The sequence below is a fragment of the Bidens hawaiensis genome, unplaced genomic scaffold (genome assembly GCF_021521415.1).
Source record: "Bidens hawaiensis isolate Kalapana, Puna unplaced genomic scaffold, B.hawaiensis_p1.1 tig00018757_1, whole genome shotgun sequence".
NCBI classification, from domain to species: domain Eukaryota; kingdom Viridiplantae; phylum Streptophyta; class Magnoliopsida; order Asterales; family Asteraceae; genus Bidens; species Bidens hawaiensis.
In genome coordinates this window covers 34130-46132 of record NW_027492846.1, presented here as the reverse complement: position 1 = coordinate 46132, position 12003 = coordinate 34130, and positions in this window count along the sequence as shown.

Sequence of the window (12003 nt, the reverse complement as noted above, 5' to 3'; positions counted from 1 at the left end):
CTTATTAATGTACTTCTTACAAAACTTGCAGAAAGGCTTTTCAGTGAAGTTCTGAGAGCTGGTTGAGGCGCCTGTATTAATCTTCTGAACTTTAGCAAACTCCTTTCTTGGATTAATGTTATTCCTCTTTTTGGAAGTGGTGGAAAGATAAACAACTTCGAGTTTGTCCATCTTCATACGTTCTTCCTCTTGCATGCACATAGCAATCAGCTCACTCATAGTCCATTTGTCCTTCTGGGTGTTGTAATTGATCATGAAAGCTTCATAGGCAACTGGAAGAGAGGTCATGATGAAGTGCACCAGAAAACCATCACCGATCTCCATGTCTAATCCCTTCAGATTATGGGCCATGTCGTTCATCATCATAATGTGCCCACGAATGCCACTCCTTCCATCATACTTAGTGGTCATCAGCTTGAGAATAAGAGTACTAGTATGTGCCTTAGACGTTCCTTAGAATTGTTCTTCCACAGAAGCCTCTTAGGTTTTAGCATTTTCAGAGTCTAGAATGGATCCTCTTATGGGCATGCTAATGGAAATTTTAATAAGCATTAGAGACATGCGATTACATCTCTTCCATTTTTCGAACAATAAGTGATGAGCAGGAGTGCTTTCAGCAGTTAGTGCTGGAGGTTCATCCTCGTTTAGAGCAAAGTCGAAATCCAGGAAGGCGAGATTAAGCATAAGAGAGTCCTTCCAGGCAGCAAAGTTATCTCCAGTTAATGATGTGAGTCCACCATTCGGATATGTTATTGGAATTTATATGAGAATGTTAAGATACTAAACTATAAGAAACTTAGAGTGAATTAGGGGCAATTTAAACTAATGTAGAACTATTTAAATTATGGAGTTGTGATAATAAATGTCTATTGTTAACATCAAAATAATAGACTAATATAATTAACAAAATTCTACTTAAATAAAAGATAAATCATCTTCGGGCAGAAGTGATACATTTAAATCATGTTTTAAGCTAAACTAACACAGCTTGTATTTAGACATGAATAATATGTTGGATGTATCACATCACCTTTGGGCAGAAGTGTACATCATCATTTATTCAAGTTAAGCTTTTTATTTTTTTTATAAAAATTAATAAATATGTATGTTTATATTTTAAGTATTTACAAAACATTGGTTTAGTTAAAAGCAAACAAACTATTAGCGCGGATCGAAAATTTTTAGATCTCTGGTTTGATGTGTTTTCGGGTTTCAGTGTACAGTTCACGAAAAAAATTTTAGTCTCGGGAGTTTTAGAAAATAAATTTAGTCTCAGGAGTTTTAGAAAAACATTTAGTGTACTTATAAAGTCATAAACTATTCTATGGATCTGGAGCGGATAGATTTTCCGGTTCTTGAGCCTTAGAGGACGGCGTATTTGGTTTTGGGGAGGATGGCGGGGTAGGCGGAGTGTCTTCAGATTCTTCTTGTAAATACTCCTTTAGGCGGTGCACGCCGTCACCCGACGCTGCAAACTCTGGTAGCATGTCCTGAAAAGAAAATGACATATTGTCATACTCGTTCAGGCACATGTCATATTCCGCCTAGACATCAAGGCCATGCAGCGGGTGCTCATATCTATTAATTCGGGCCATTCCTTAATATGCTTAATGACCTGTCAAGAAAGAGACATTCGTAAGCATTGGGGGCATGATAAAAATTAAGAAGAAATAATAAAGGAAGAAAAAGAATAACATACCGAGGCCAGCCCTCCTCTAAGAACCATCGCCGTTCTTCTTCAGCACGTTTCGTTCTCTCCTGAAGCTCACGAAACCCGTCAGCCATTTTCTGATTGTCTTCTAAGTACTTGGCTGCACGGGCTTCCGCGTCATCACGCGCTTGCAGAAGAGAGTCATATGTAGCATGTATATCTGTAGCCCTCTTCTCCATGAGCTCCGCCTGATTTCTCATCTTCCCCATGATTTCTCATTCCGTAAAAATCCGGCGTTGAGTGTTGGGAATGAGAAGCTTCCCCTCCACTCGTCGGAAATGTGGATGAAGAAATAGAAAATCGGGGAGGAGATCTTGGAGGAGGAAGAGGAGATTGACGTGGGGACTCCTGCGTCTTGGGCACCTCAACATTCGTAACCGGGTCCTCTCCCTTGGAACCTAGAACATCTTCAGCCGCGACAAACGTTGGCGGAGGAGATGTTGCTTTCTCTGTCTCTGGCGGCGGAGGTGGTGTTTTCTCTGTTTCCAATAGGGGAGATGGTGGTTTCTCCGACGACACGCCTCCATCAGTAATTCCACTTGGCTCTGTAAATAACAAAATAACTTTTAGATATGGAAAAAAGCACAAAGAAAAGAAAACGTTTCCACGTAGACTTACTGGATAGCTCCTTGATACGATCAGCAAGGCTGGTCTTTTGTTTTTTTTGGACGATGGGTCCGATGCTTCTTCATCGGGGGTTGTCCCTCAACATCCGCATGACTCGCCCCCGCGTCACCTGCCTTAGAGGACTGTTGTCTCTTCTTTCGCTCCGACTCTGCTAGCGCATGCGCGACAAATGAAACACCAAATATATTATCAACATACTCTCCCTCGGAAGATGATTATTCGTCACTTGATGATAGAATTACAATCACCCCGCTGGAAGTAATGGCATTTAATGAATGTGGGTTTAAGATATACGCACCTAATTGGAATATAGCTTCCGAAGCTATCGGTTCGGCACGCAGCTTCGTAGGGAAGAGGAAATGGTCGTGAGTTCTATCCAGAATGGGTAAGTCCTTTGCATCGCGGATGCATTTTTGCGGACATCCCATATCATCTATAAGGGCATTCAACATGGACCCCTCACCTGAAACATAAGCAATAAGGGTTAAACAAAAATCTCACAGAACAAAATCACCGATAGTAATAAAGAATGTAGGACTTACTCTCATCCACATTTTGGAAAAAAGGTTCCAATTCCGGGTATGGCCACAAGCAGATCATACCCGCCCACACAAAGGCCTCCTCTGGAATGGCCCGCGTAGGGGTAGGTGTTTGCATCAACCTGTGAACCACTCCTGACCCTCGTGTGGAGCAGTAACAACATCCGGTAGCACCTCATCGGCCGGACATGAACCATGGTGTTGGGAACAACGTCCTCGGAGATCCAGAAGAATTTTGTCCTCCATTCATGAGCACTACGGGGCGGCTCTGGTCCAATAACCCTATTAGGAATCGAGACGCAGTTGAATCACCCGCCACGATTGACCACCCAGTAGAAGACCGGAAATCGATCAATACGTGGAACCATACCATTCGCTCTGCACACAAATTCGAAGTGTCGAATCCGCATGAGTCCGAACAGATGCACCTGGGAAAGATGGATCCCGTAGGCGCTAAGAACTTTCATGAGAAACTTGGTTATCGGAAATAGAAGATTCACATGAGAAAATAAGTCGGCATAAACTGCCATCTTAACAGCGGGAGGTTTACTGGCAACAGACCCTGATGCAGGGAACTCCGGTCCCCATTCGGCCGGAATTCCATATGTTGTAATTACCTTCTCATAATCAGATTCCTTCCAACTAACTTCCACGGTGTCGATATCTGGTGATGACGACAACTTTTTATCACCAGCCATTGATTCGGTGCGAAACGGAAAGCAACGAGTAATTTTGAATAAGGATAGTTGTGTAATCAGGAATTCGAGAGCAAGGATGATGAAGAAATGAGAAATCAAAGGCGATAAAACTTTAAAAGAAAGATAACTATCACTATTTATACCCATCGCAATAAATGCGATGGGATACGAACAGTGGAGAGAGAAATAGTTGGTCCAATGGAACATCGCCGCATCATGTGGGAAAAACGAAAAAGCGAAAAAGTAAACAGTCGGGTACAGTGACAGCCGGCATTGACGTCACGTCAACTGTGCGACAGCCAGCAGAATGTCCCTTCGTACTTTTTAATCGTTATTCACACCAACAAAAAATATCTCCACAACAAATTGCAAATTCAAAAAATCCCAAAAACAATATCTTAAGTCCAAAATTTCACCTGCATAAAAGTTTCACGCGGAAGAAACAATGGACTGGGGGGCCCTTATAGCGGTATGGTACCAAAAAGACCCAAATACCCTTAAGTACGACCCGCGCGTCAGAGGGGATTCTCTCAGATGTCACCCGCGAGACATATAAATCACCCGCATAATCCAAGACAGAGGACGAACAATATTACTTCCTAAGAATTATGTGCGGGAGGATCTAGACGCCTTCAGGACTCATCCGCAAGGTACTGTTCGCACCCGCAAGGATGGCCAAAAGGCAACGTCATAGGACAACTGTATTTAACCAAGTCTTTTCTAGAAGATTTACCAAGATCCTTTCTTGGTGAATACGTGACCCATCAGCCAATAGAAGAAGGACAGCTGACCAGGTTGTTATAACCTTGCACAAGGCCAGGTTTACCTCGCCCTATTGTACACTGACACGTGTCCATGTTGTTACAACAATACACATGGGCCGTATAGCCCAACCTATTACAAGAGGACACGTGTCCAAGCGGTTACAAGGGCATCTTCTAGAAAGGGACTGTTGGGCCAATAATATTCCCACACTCTTCGGCTATAAATACTTCAAAATCTCCATGAGGTAATTCATTCACTCTTCACTATCTACTCTAAATACTTAAGTATTGTCTCTTTATCAGAACTGTACTTATTCTCACGCCAGATGGTGGTTACGGGAAGACCCCCTCTCTTGTTCTTCCCGTAACGAGCTCACGGTGGTTGTTTTGCAGGTTTCTTTCATTGGACTTTGGAAGATTGGACTCGTATCGTTGGTAGTATTGTATTTGACCCATCCCTGTGGACTCATTGGATCCAGACCCGTAAGGGAATCGAATCCGTTTTTCTTCAAGTTAATTGATTTTGGTTTTGATTACACGTAAAAGCGACACCAAACTAAAAGTTCAAATTTTATGATGACATAAAATCAAACTATAAACTATCAGTTTATATCTCGGTTTGTTTTGTTATTTTTTTTTAAATTTTCTTAGCAATTTTCTTTTATTTTTTTTTTTTTGTCCTCAGTCTCAAAGTAGTAATTCTAAATCTAGATAAACTAAATCATTAAAGTGTAGTTGCATGTTTGAGGATAAGCATCCCCGTCAATAGTCAATACGAGGCCTTATGAGATAAGAGAAATATCCAACAGAAAAAGAAAAAGAAAAAACAATAATGATTAGAAAAGTGAGGTGCAGCGCACCGTCGCAGCTCTTTTCAGTCTCGTTGTCTGTTTTCATGATTTATTGCTTGTCTTCTTCCTCATTTATGATTTGCTTCATTGAAATATTTAGGTTTCCAGAATAAATATCTAAACTGGAGTAAAACATTTTTTAGTTTGCTTCACAAATATTAAAAGATATAGATCAGTTATATATATAACCTTGCATTTGTACACGCATTATGATTATGGACAAGCTTCAATATAAGATAAAGTTATATAACCTTGCATTTGTAAACGCATTATGATTATGAACAAGCTTCAATTATAAGATAAAAACTAAAAGATCATATCAGTCAATATGTTTAACTCTCGAGGCTCGAATCAGATTTGAACATGTATGTTTCTTAGTACATAGAATACGTTTGAACTTACATATTGACGTTAGAGAAATATTGTTCTATTTCTTTAGGAATATATAGATTTAATGATATTAATAACGGACAAATTCATATTAATATTCCATTAGTCAACATAAGTTACTATTTTTCACCAGCTAAATATTATTGTATACTATGAGAATTGAACATTTGATAACTAAATTCATACCCAAACCATCATAACCAATCAAATAAACAAGTGAAGTTTGAAAAATATGTTCTTTGTTTTTTAACGAAATTAATGATATTAGAAATAAATCATTTGAACTCATAGACGAGCTCGAGAGGAATTGGTGTAAAGCAATGCACATCACACGTGGAATGTAATGCAGCGTACAGTAGCCGTTCTCAACACCCGCGTGTCGATATATTTTTGGTACCTCTACAACTAGTAGATAAGTAATACGCTAAAATACCTTTCAGGTAGTTTTGCTTTGTTAGCCTTGCCATTTCTATTTAAATTGCTAACTATGTCTAGCAATAATAATGGGCCGGGTTTTGGTATTCTTAAATCCATACCCGATTATTAAGATCTGTTTCAAACCTGTTGAATATTTATAAGGTAATTACCTGTCTGGTATCGGGTATACCCGTGAGGTTCGGGTATATACGTTATTAAATTGAAAATACCCGCCGGTATACCCATCTACTCGTCTTGAAACCCGTGGGGTTTCTATCGGATTTTAACAAATTTTAATTAATTAATTACAAAAAATATTACCGTAAAACAAATAATATATGTTAATCTTCATTGGCTACAATTACCTTTTGTATTCGATTACTGTAAATGATATAAAGTAAGAACAAGTTTCAAATACAATTAAAATAGCATAAACATATTTGGTGTCAAACTCTGAACATACGGTTATGAATTATTATATATTGTTAATTTGAACTTCATCTTAACTTAAATCTTTACTATTCCTTGTATTTGTTGCACTTATTGTATTATTTGTTGTACATTTTTAAGTTGTGTTTTGATCATTTAAATTCAAAAATAAAGAATAAGGAAACATTTATATCATGAGAGCTTGGTCTAGTGGTAAGAGTCATGTGCTCTTTTAATGGAGACGCATGTTCGATTTTTACTTGGGCCAGTTCGAAGGATATCTGGGTGAAGGGACGGATTAGAGATTCAATCTTGGGTTCGAACTAGACAAGGGGTGAGGGTATACAAATTTCATCCGGTTCCCGCGCATCATGAGGTACGGTCTCATGCCAGTCGAGTAGTCGACCTTGGACGTAACCCGAAAGGGTAGGTTTACACGTTGTCACCCCCAACCTAAGACGGATATGCCTATGGTGCGAACTGATTTCTCACATGACACTAGCATACAATATAAATGTCAATATCTATATTATTTTACTAGGTTAGAACCCGTGTGATACACGGGTTAGTAAAAAAATATATAATTAAAAAAAACACATGTAGTACAAAGGTTGGGTAAAAATAAAAAACGATAAAAAATGATAATATAAACAATTACAAACATTTTTGTTAATATCATAAAATTACCAATAACATACACGTAATAGACATTACTGTTTTGTAGTAGTTAACAAATGTTACAAAACTTTAAAATTTTCTGTTAGTAAGCTTTCATGGAGACTAAATCTTAAAGTTGTCTAATACTTTGATTGTTTCCTATCGAAACTGAATCTGAAAAATCAACAAAAAAAACCATGTAAAAAATACCCAAAGAGGTCCTAAACTCTGAAAATAATATGTTTTGAACAAATAACTTGTAAAAATTTAAATTAATAAATAAATAGTCATTTTATTTAAAAAAAACTATTTAGAAACAAATTAATAATAATAATAATAACAATAATAATAAATACTCACTTAATAAACACCTCATTGATTTCAACACATAATAGCTCGGGAACAGAATGTCGAAAAAGCTGGTAGAACATATGAGCCTCCAAAAATCAATGTTTGAAGGAAGAACATAATATTTAACATCAAATGCTGGAAATTAGTTACAAATAATTATTCTATAATAACGTAAAATGCATGCAGCGGATTACAAGAAATATCAGAGGTGACTACGATACACATCATTATATATCCCAAAATCAAAACACATCCGATTATCCAAGATAGACTGAAGAATTACAAAATAATAATGATGTAAGCATTCAAGTTTTACAATATGAAAAAGTATTATATTAAAGAATATACCTTTCACCAACATAGATGTAGGAATAATAGTATGCACGACTAGCTGAAGGGCAACGGTTTGCCGGATCATCATAACAAAAAGCAAAATCAGCTGTAATTCAAACTATTATGAAGAAGAGCCAAGAGCGGGAACAAAATGCTCTCACGCTACCGTTTCCGCAAGAATGAGACAATGAAGACAAACAGAATGGTTCATGGCAAGTTCAGTAAGCTCTTTGATGAGCTCTAGATCAAAATGGTCCAATGAAATGGGTCGAGAGGTTTGGATATATATATATATATATTTGGCACTTGAAATCTTATTACATTTCATAATATTACACTCCAAAGAACCATAATTGACATTTAATGGATAAAGTGGTCAATTTACAAACTTGTTTATATCACTTGGATCTATAACGCCCATAAAAGGATATCATAATGATATAAAGCTGGTTTTTATAACTAAATTCCATTTATTGAGCAAGTTCGAACTATAGCCACGTTCGAATTCCTCAACACTCTTCATTTATTTGCCTAAAACCGAAACCCTGTTGTTTTTTTGACAATCTGCACAAATTTTTAAATCACGTTACCAATCAGAATTGTAACAATCAAAAGTTTATTTGATTAATTTATGACACAAAGTTAGATAAACATGATAAATTTTGATGAACTGAAACCACTGCATCATCGTATCGACTGATTCAAACACAGGCCATGTTGTACAAAGTTATATAGAAATCTGAACATAACTCTTTAATTTCAAACCAAAGTTATAATTTGAGAAGTCCCATTTCATAAATTGGATTTAATTAAAGAACCAAAAGGATATAATTAGTTTATCCAAAACCCATGTTTTTACCAATGAATATTTTAGTTTCGTGTTGCATTTGATAAATCGATACCCATGTTGATGAATATCGATTGAAACACATGTAAAAAGAAGAAATCAAACAAACTTATAATTCTAATGTAGAAGACGAATGCAAAAGCAGATGACGATCGTTAATTGGATAGGTATAGTCTAATTGCATTTACACTTTGAATTAGGGTATAATCATTATAAAATTAGGGTTGAGGATTACATATGAATATGTATATTCCAATAGAATCTTCAAATTGAATAGGCATAATAGAATCGTTTAAATTTAATATGTATAGTCCAATCAGATTACATCAGAATACGATTAACGATCGTCATCATAGAATTAGCGTTGAGCATTACATATCAATTTCGATTGTCATGAAAGAATTAGGGTTAAGGATAACCTTTAAACTTGAAGACATTGATTACAAATGAATTCTGATTGAGAAGAGCATCAGCCAATGAGAATTATTAGGTTTAAGCCCGAAGAATGAAAATGGAATTACCTTTTACATAGTTTGGTTGTTTACAGAACCCGCTATATGTGAATTCAATTTTAATCTTAATGAAAAGTAAAAAATAAAAAAATGTCAAAATATCATGTGACAATTTAAAGAGATTTGATGAAAAGTATTTTAATGAAAAGAAAAAAGTTTAAAAAAATGCCAAAAATGCCATGTGGCAGTTTAAATACATTTGATGAAAAGTATTTTAATGAAAAAGAAAAAAATAAAAATAAAGCCAAAATGTCATATGGAAATTTAAATACATTTGATGAAATGTATTTTAATGAAAAGGGAAAAAATGCCAAAATGGCATGTGGCAATTTAAAAAGATTTGATAAAAAATATTTTAATGAAAATGATGTAACATCCTGTTTCCAGTCGGTTACTAAAAATATAATATTAGTTATTATGAGTTGGGCTTGTGTTGAGTTAAATAATGTGGGTAATGGACTTGGATTAAAAAAGAAGGAAGAAAGACCATGGGCTTAAGCCCTTGACCCATGATATAAATTTCATAATTATCCATTAAATCCATTCATTTCAACTATTTTATACACCACCCAAAACACACACTTAAGCTTTCTCTCTCTTTTCTCTCTTTCTCTAACCAAAACCAAAAAGGAAAAACCGAGCATCGATCCGAGGTAATAACCTTATGATATTATATGGATCCAAACCTGCTAGATCTAGTCGCGAGACGACGAGCCGACACCCTAAACCATTAAAGTCACGGGATTCAGATGGAATCGGGTATAAACTGATCAAAAGATGAGCTTAGGGGTTACCCTAGCTCAGATCTGGATCGAACGGGATGAAAAACGGTGGGAAACGAGTGAGATCTCGCTTTTCCGGCGAGATACCGATTTTCCGGCGATGACGGCGCTGGAAAGAGGCGTACGAGGTTAAAGAGAATGTCAGAGAATATTATGACATTCTCTGACCTAACCCAAATTCGTTAACGGAAGAATAATGAATTAACAACAATTCGTTATGCCCATTCGTTAAGAAAGAATAACGAATGAGTTTCATTCGTTAAGCAATTCGTTATATCCTTCGTTACGGAGAGGTGACGAATGAACCCTCATTCGTCGGAAGGTTCATTCGTTATAAAGGGTCATTCTTAATAAAGGTCAATTCGTTATAAAGGGTCATTCGTTATAAAGGCCAATTCATTATATGGGTCAATTCGTTATAAAGGCCAATTCGTTATGAAGTAACGAATGAGTCCATTCGTTATGAAAGACAGAATCAACAAATGAGCCTCCTTCGTTAATGAATTAACTTTGAAAGAATGACAGAAAGGTCCCTGGACTTAGATTAAAATGGATTAATTACAAAGAAGCCCTCGAACTTTATGAGTTAGCAAATAAAATAATAAGTTAAGAATTCTAATGAAAATTGTGTTAAGACAGTTAATGGAAATAAAATGGACAAGACCCTAATAATATCTGAGATAGAGAAGAAAGGGAGCAGACCCTAAAAATATCTGAGATAGAGAAGAAATGGACCAGGCCCTAAAAATATCTGAGATAGAGAAGAAATGGACCAGACCCTAATAATATCTGAGATGGAGAAGAAAGGGACCAACTAATATCTGAGATGGTAATGATAGTTATGTATGTGTTATGAAAGTATTAAAGTGTGATGGTATAAAAGAATGTATGAATGATATACGGGAGTATGAAAGAAAGAAAGAAAGAAAGTGTGTATATATGAATGAAGGAAATGTAACAGGTTAAGTATGTAATATGTATGTTTGGATACGTATGTATGTAAGTAGGTGAATGTATTTTATGTTGCCTGATTAACTAGAACTCACTCAGCGTAGCTGACTTTTAGTATGCACGCAGCTAAATAGACTGAGACAGCTGGCCTGAAGAGAGACACATGACAGGATTGAAGGGGCTGGCATTTTAAGATCTGTCATGATGTTTAAATAAGACATTTTAAGTTACATTTTAAAGACAAGATATGAATGTTTTGTAATGAATGCTTGAAGTTTTAAATATTCCGCGAAAGTTTTAATTAACTCTGATATTTGGAACTGTGTTTTTGAGTTAATCCAACGTCCAAAGTTGGCCACCGGGTTCAGGGTCTTACAAGTTGGTATCAGAGCATAAGTTCGAGAGAATTAAGCATCCTACATGCTTAGACTCGAACAAAGAATGAGATGTAAGTAAGAAATGAAAGAAGATGCCAGTTCAAGATAGCCATGTGTTGCTCAAGCAAGATAAGTAACGGTAAGGTACATGATTAAATTCATGTGTAATGTAAGAAAGTGTAGGAAGTAGCTTAATTGCTAGAGATAGGAATAATTAAATATGTGAAATGTTTGATTGTCTAACTGTTAGAAGTAGAACTAGCACAAGTGGACTCACAAAGGGAAGTGTATAGGACACGGAGAGTAACGTGATCAGCTAATTACAGCTGGACACTGTTATTACCTGTTAGCCTTACTATCCCTTTACTAAATGGTTCCTTGAGTGATGACGTTTGTGTTTCCTTGTAGAATACGAATGGTTGGAGCAAGAAAGGCTTTTCGTAAAGGAGGTCGCACTGGACTTCGTGGTAGGCCACGTATGGTCCGAGAACCTTCTGTGGAATCAGCTGCTAACACTAGAGAAGAAGGAAGTGCAGCGGGATGGAATCCGAGCAACAATGAAGGGTATTAACTTGGCCCTATCGTTCAAGCAGCCATTGCTCAAGCTTTATCGACTGCGGTGAAGAACCTACAACCCGAGAAATCTATGGAAGCCATGTGAGGACCGCTGAGAGGGCATGGGATGAAGGTAGGAAAACTGATGATGGAGAAGGTGACTCTAGTGAAGTTCGATCTATGAGAGTTGATGACAGAAACAGAGGCCGAGG